Source organism: Lactuca serriola, chromosome 9, assembly GCF_051521515.1.
Source record: "Lactuca serriola cultivar US96UC23 chromosome 9, Lser_US96UC23_V15, whole genome shotgun sequence".
Classification (NCBI taxonomy): Eukaryota; Viridiplantae; Streptophyta; class Magnoliopsida; order Asterales; family Asteraceae; genus Lactuca; species Lactuca serriola.
In genome coordinates, this window is record NC_136416.1 from 117,124,062 (window position 1) to 117,131,705 (window position 7,644).

A 7,644-nucleotide genomic window follows, 5' to 3' on the forward strand; every position below is an offset into this window, starting at 1 on the left:
ATTGCATTAATAGTAATAATTTTACATGGTTACATTACATAGTATCAAAGTAATACAAGCAAAATACATAAAGTGCAGCAAGGTACTTAAGCCATCTTCATCAGCAGCTCCGGGAATGTACCTATCTAATTGCTGACCTGAGATTACAAGTTATCTGAAAAGCGAGTATGAGCATTTTTACAAATGCTGGTGAGTTCATAAGTATTTAGTGTCATTTAGTCAAATAACTTTAATAAGTAATAGTTTAAGTGTTTTCAGTGCATCAGTGTTCCTTCCAGAAAATCCTATATTTTCTATAAATAAAGCAGCCTTCTACCAAGACTGTTCAGTGTAATGTGGTAAAAGGTGGTTTTCCCTTAGTTGCTACTATTATCAAAATAATGAATTTGATTATTAAAGAAAGCAAGAGACATCAGGGAATAACATATGCCTCAGCAGTGAGGACTGCTGACTAAGGCAAAGAATCATAGACTCCAGGAGAGTATCGAACTAACGACACGCCTGGTTCAGTCTAACAAAATGGGAGACACAGACCTCAGAAGGTACCAAATGAAAGGTACAGCTGGTAAAGTCTAAAACAGTGAATATAGACCGAAGACGGTACCAAGTGAAAGGTACAGCTGGTAAAGTCTAAAACAGTGAATATAGACCGAAGACGATACCAAATGAAAGGTACATCTCGCACGGTCAAAACAAAGACTACAGACCCCAGACAATATCAAATGAAAGATACGTCTAGCATGGTCAAAACACAGACTACAGACCTCGGACAGTATCAAATGAAAGATATGTCTAGCAAGGTCAAAACAGAGACTACAGACCTCAGACAGTATCAAATGAAAGATACGTCTAGCAAGGTCAAAACAGTGTGACTCTGAAAACTGACATCAGCATACAGTGTAAATTGCTGACGAAATACTGTTACCTTAAAGCCATGAATTATAAGGCAACCCAGGATACTCGTAACCATACTGACTAGAGTTTCAGACGCCCTACAAGCATCTATCTAATGTGACATTTGTCACCCCTTGGCTTGGTAGGCCGTGGACTGTAGCTAGCAGTCAGGGTGCGGGGTTGTCAATCCCATATAGATCTATACACCTAATGTCCGCTCTGCTTACAGGAGACTCTGGTTACCAACTAGACGACGGAGAAGGCCGCGTCCCGAAGATGCATCCCAAATAGTGGGTAGTGTGTTTCTTGAGGGGAGTGGGTTGCTAATGCAAATGATATACTAGAGGTTGAGACTTCCAAACAGTGGGTAGTGTGTTTCTAAAGTAGCATAGACTAGAGGTAGAGACTCTTAACTGACTCGACTAGAGAATTTCCTGTATGTCCATTCTCATTTACATAATATATAACTAATGAGTCGAACGACCTTCGGACGGCCATCCAATTCCCACCAGACCACATCTCAACGAAGAAAAGGAAATAGGGCAGACGAGCCTTCCTAAGTCTTTCAATCATTACTTATATATACCTATATAAGCACGGACATACATCTATCTACGGCTGAGTGTGAATCAAGTAGAAGTGATCCTTGTGAAGTAGTAGCGCCTAACAAGTGAAGTAAAAGCGGTCGCAAGTGAAGTAGAAGTGTCGAATAAGCATAATCGTATCACGAAACAGTGACGACAATAATTGAAACGAGGGTGTATCAAGTATAAGTGAAGTAGAGTCGATATCAAGTATAAGTGAAGTAGAATTGTATTTCTAAGTAATAGCATGAATAAGTATAAGCGTCCATCAAGTATAAGCGTCTATCAGTATAAGTGGAAGCGTTACCGAGTAGGAGTATGAAATAAGTATAAGCGAAGCGGCAATAATTAACAAGTAAAAATATACGTCGAAAAAGGGATTCTTTGACGAAAAGCCTTTACGAACAGAAAATTTCACACATTGTATTCTTTTGTAAAATATGTTTGAAAATCTTGGAAAATCTTTCACAAACCAGTTTAGAATGAATTTAGTTGAAAAGGTATAAGTAAGAGTTTTAACACAATTGAAAAGCGTTATAGCGTCCTACTCGGTAAAAACAGTGTACAGTGGAAAAATCTTGTGCATGCGGGTTATCAATCATATGTGATTGATTTGATAACTGGCATGTTTAACTTGTAATCCCCCCTATAAAAACATTTAAAAGTATTTAAAAGGTTCATTCAGGGGTATGAACTCACCTGGTGTAAGTAGGTCCGACGAAGGTGTCGTTTGGGCGTTCGGTGTCACGCAAGGACTTGAACACACACAATGACCTATTTTAACATATGATAATATATGTTCACATACAATTAGTATATTTAATACTAATTAAACAATTATACACGCTCAAAGGAGCGGAAAACACTTTTGGCTAAGTGTTTGGGTGTCCCGGGTAGCGTTTAAGGGTGTATATGGCTAATGAATGAAGTTTATTGCCCGAGAATATGCCCTTATCTAGTAGTTTATGGCCCAGGGACTACTCACCATGATTTTACGGCCATAAACTCATGGTGATGGGCTCTAGGGTGTTTTAAGGCTTCTACTAGCATCATAGAATTATTCCAAGCACTTTTCCTAAAAGGCATGAGTGGATTTGAGGCTCCTAAGGGCTTTATAATGGAGTTTACGGCCTAGGAGAAACTCCTAAAGGAGTTTACAGCCGTAAACTCTAGATCATTGAGTTAAGTGAAGTTTCAAGCCCCAAATACCCTTCTAGCAATTTCTAGTGATGTGTGATGCTATTTTGGGGGATTAAATCTAACATCTGCATGAGTTTTGGGGAGTTTACGGCCTAGGTACTTGCTTGGGCCGTAAACTCCAATTCACCCCATATTTCATTGTGTTTAAGCCCTTAAATCCTTCCTAGCATTTTATAGAAATAGCCTATGGTCATTTGGGGGGCAAAAACTACATTTTGGGCATGTTTTGGGGAGTTTACGACCTTGGTATAGACCTGGGCCGTAAACTCCTTTTTGTCCTTCAATTTGATGTGTTTAAGTGGTCTAAACCCAAAGTACTAAGTCCCTAATTTATGTGCTAAGACCTAGGGAGGTTTGGGAGTGTTTTTGGGGCCTTTATACAAGATTTTGAGGTGTTTACGGCCTAAGCTTGTGCTTGGGCCGTAAACTCTCCTTTGTGCCCTAAATCCATGAGTTTTAATGTTTAAACAGTCCTAGGCTAGATCCCTAAGTAGTTTCCAAGCTTATGGGCAAGTTTAAAGGCATATTTGGCACCTTTTTAGGGGTTTACGGCCCTAGAATGTTCCTGGGCCATAAACTCCTTATCCTATGCCTTCTTGGATGGTTTTTGGGCTATAAACATAAATCTATATGTTTAGGATAAGCTAGGGTAAGCGGACTTACAATTTGGAAGCGCTTGGTTGCGGATTCGGGGCGAAAACGGGTCTAGAGAGAGAGTATAGAGAGAGAGTGTAAAAAGTCTCCAATGGACTCCACTCAACCTTATATATAGGGTTTTGAGTCGGGGCTCAGTGATATTTTACCCGATACTACCGTTAAACGTGGCTTTTGGTCGCACCCGATTTAGTGGTCGTAATAATAAAACTTGACATTTTCCAACTTAATGGAAATGTGTGTCATGTGTTTTTATTCCCTTTTATCACGACTTAATGGCATATTAATTATAAACAATTGGAATGTTTATTAAGTTAACGCCCTCTAACTAACGGAACTTTTATACAGTGGAATATTCCGTCAATGGTAACGGGGAAAATGTAACGGGAATACTTGGGTTGTCACAAATGGTTCACACAACATCACCAACAATAGGAATAACTTGAGAAGAAGGTTATTTGGTTCAATCTTAGAAATTCGGCCTTGCCCTCTTAGTGACCACACTCTAGTGCCAATTTCATGAACCATGGGGTCCTTTATATAGTGTGACTCATTAGGGTTACCACATGGGTTAAACCCAACATGAAGGACTATGGATCACAAGCCCACATATATAAGAATGAATGATTTACATAATCAATCCCTATATATTTAATTAGTCTCTTTTGATCACAAAATTAATTCCAAACTAATTCTTGATCAATACTAATTAAATAATATGATTTCATATTACTTTATTAGAACTTATAATATATTAATATAAATTATAAATAACCTTTTTCTCGTTTGTCTATCCAATTGTTCCGATTCCATGCAACCCAAATGGACCATGCTACTCTCGGGTCGAATACATACCAATAATAGTTATGGGCTTACACATGTAATCCAACAGTATCCCACTTGGATAAGTCTAAAACTATTATTGCGTATGACTCCAAGATGCCGACTAGCAATTGTAGCTCTTAAAGCCGCTGTCAAACTCTGACCCAGTTAATGACGTTATCCATTAGATAAGGGATCATATATTCCTCCATTCTAGATATCATATGGACTGAGACATGGATTATAATCATTCTCTCTGTCCATCTATTTTTCCCGATTTCCGATTTATGACGACTTACTAATTGAACAAATCAAATCAGTCTAGGCTTGGCCAAACACTTAGCGGTGTCATCACTAAATCATCGAGGGGCGCACATATATTGCTTTTATCCACATGGGGTAAAAGGAACGGATAAACTTCGACACAAATGCTCGCTTGTACTTACTCATCAAATTTCACACAACGATGTGTTTTATAACACCAACTTACTGGTGCGTTTACATGAAGTGATTCAGATGAGCATGGGTTGAATCCAATACTCGAATATTATTCTAGGAGTACTCATGAACACTGCAGCTACTTTGTCGCAGACAAACTACAGACCCATTCATGACACTCTTGCCTCAGTAGCTACTTCCAAAATATGATCGACTGTGGATGGTTTGAATAACCTAGTTATTCAGGAAGTCAAAACATGTAAAGTGAAACACAAGAATAATACTAACCATGTATGGCCCTAATACTTGTGTGAGTAAATTAAACACCTTTTATTTAATCACCAAATTGATTACTCGTTATTCATTGTATGATGTTTCAAATAATCAACTTAACACTTGAATTGAAACAATAGTCATGTCAGGCTCCAAGCATGCACACTATGTTTGTCCAAACAATAGTTATGTCATACTCCAAGTATGCACACTATGTTTGTCTATGATCCTTTCTTTGTGAAATAGATCAATTGAACACGATTCCAATGACGCTCATTTCACAATCCAAATCCTTACCGTAAATGTAAGAATACCAAATTCTTGTCATTTACTGTAATCTGTTAGATTTTAAACTCATATGCATTGATCCTCTTGTAATGACTATGCAAAAAAGTCACAAAGACTTGGCAACAGACATTATAAAGTATTCCAATGGAGATCAACTCCACGGAAATGAAGTCTCACATTCAAAGTACATTCTTTTGAACATCCTTCTTGCATTAAGTTTTTCTAATCTTACACAGATTTGTAGAATAACTTCCACCTATGGAAACATTTCCATATTCCCATTTTGACTCTTACTTCTAAACAAGAGTTACCTTTTTTCAGAATCTGTCAATATGGTCCCTCTCCAACATTTCACACCATACTTCCAGCTTTCCATGAGAAACCAATCTTAGGTAACCTCAAATTGTCCTCGACAATTGCTTAACCACTTTAGTCATAACCGGTTCTAGTCCGTTTTCTCCCTTAATGCCCTAGGCATTTGGAAAAATTTAGAACACGAGAATATTATAGCATATGCAATCGATCCTAAAGTCGAAGCATATCGGACACAATTCAGAATGTCTAACATAAAGACATGATACTTAAGTCTTTTGCTATAATATTTCTATTTTCCATGTTCTCCAAAATTTGTTAATGAAAAGAAATGTCGTAATCATAATCAAATTTTGAGAATGCAATTATAATTTCCATATACAGAATTTCCTTATGTTGAACCATTCCAACATAACATTCATATATATATATATATATATATATATATATATATATATATATATATACACATATATATGTATATATATATATATATATGTGTGTGTGACTAAATGTGATTAAAATCACAATCTAAGCTTTTAGAATTGAAATGAAGTATAATTTCCTCTCCCTTAATTATAGCACAAAAACTTTTTCAAACTTTGCAAGTTGCAAATTGAAACTTTTGTTTTCTATAATTAACATTGCTAACTTACAAATTTTATCATAATGAATTATGCTCCTGCCAGCATAATAATTATTATCTTACTAGCATAACACTTATGCTCCCAATAGCTTTGACATGAACCCATAAATCAGTTAGACTTCTAGAAATCAATACTTCATTGATTTTTATTACCAAAGTTAAGATTTCTGATACGAGATGCTTTGTGAAAGACCCCAACTTTCATATTTCTGAAAGACCCAAACTTTCGTACTATTCCAACATTATTCTTAAGTTACTTCCTCAAAACATGCTACATGCATATTTATAAAACAATATTTTACATTAATAAAGTGATTACAAAAAGATTGGATGCAAACCGACTAAGTTTTATTACATTTTATATCTACCCAGGAATCTACTATTCATATACATACTTGAACATTTAAAATACAGAGAAATAGTATTAACTATTCTAAATATTTCAGCAGTATAAAACTATATTGGATACTAATCACTTGCAATAGTTAAACATTGAGAGTGTCACACCCCCAAACCAAGGATGGAGGAAACGTCTGGGGGTGGAGGACTTCATGTATAGTATCCCAACAATGAGTATAATAGTGCTCAAAGTAAATACAACCATCATAAATATAATTGAAAAAGTTACACCAAAGTATATGTTTACATGATTCAAATAAATTATATTATGATGACAAAATGAACTGTTTAACGATTTATCGTCCCATCCTCAAAACGCTGTTGATTTCCTGTTTCACTGAATTCCTGAGAATACAAGTAGTTTTGAAAAAGTTTCAACACAAAGGTTGGTGAGTTCATAAGCTTTTGAGATAAGGAGTTTGGAAACCGTTCTTTGTAATGTGTTGTGTGTTACCAAGAAAAATCCAATATTTTCCTTTTAAAATTTATGTGGTCCTAAATCCCAGGACCAAGAGTAAACAAGTATTTTCCATACTTAATGATATAATCGTGGTTTTAAATCGGCATAAAACCCTTTTTGATTTGAGGGAAAATCCCGTAATGAATGACGTGTAGTCTTAAATACCAAGACCGAAAGTGTACAGTAATATCCGTACTTATTGAGATAGAAGGTGATTTTAAATTGACATAAAACCCCTTTTTATTATGAAAATTCCTGTAAACTTTATGAGTTGTTAACATTATATGTGAGTCGCTATTACCATACTATGACTGAATGAACCGGCCACAACGTTTCTCAGGCGTCGCGAAACTGATATGACATTTGTCACAACAAACCTGCCAGTCTAGCTGTTGCATGCAGCTCAGGTGTGGGGTGTCTAACCCAATATAGATCTATACACAACTATCATGTTCCCCCTACAAGAGACTCTGGTTATAACTACCAGGAATTTGGATCCTGCACTCGGACGTATGGAAAGAGAATGTCTCACAATTTAAGTTAACAAGTTTACGTGTGGTGTACGTGAGTGTAAAACCTTTTTCTGTGGGAATAAAACCTTCCGAAATGTGTTTGATAGGTTAATGGAAACATAAAGCATACCTATTATAGTTTATCAAAACGTTTAAATGTAA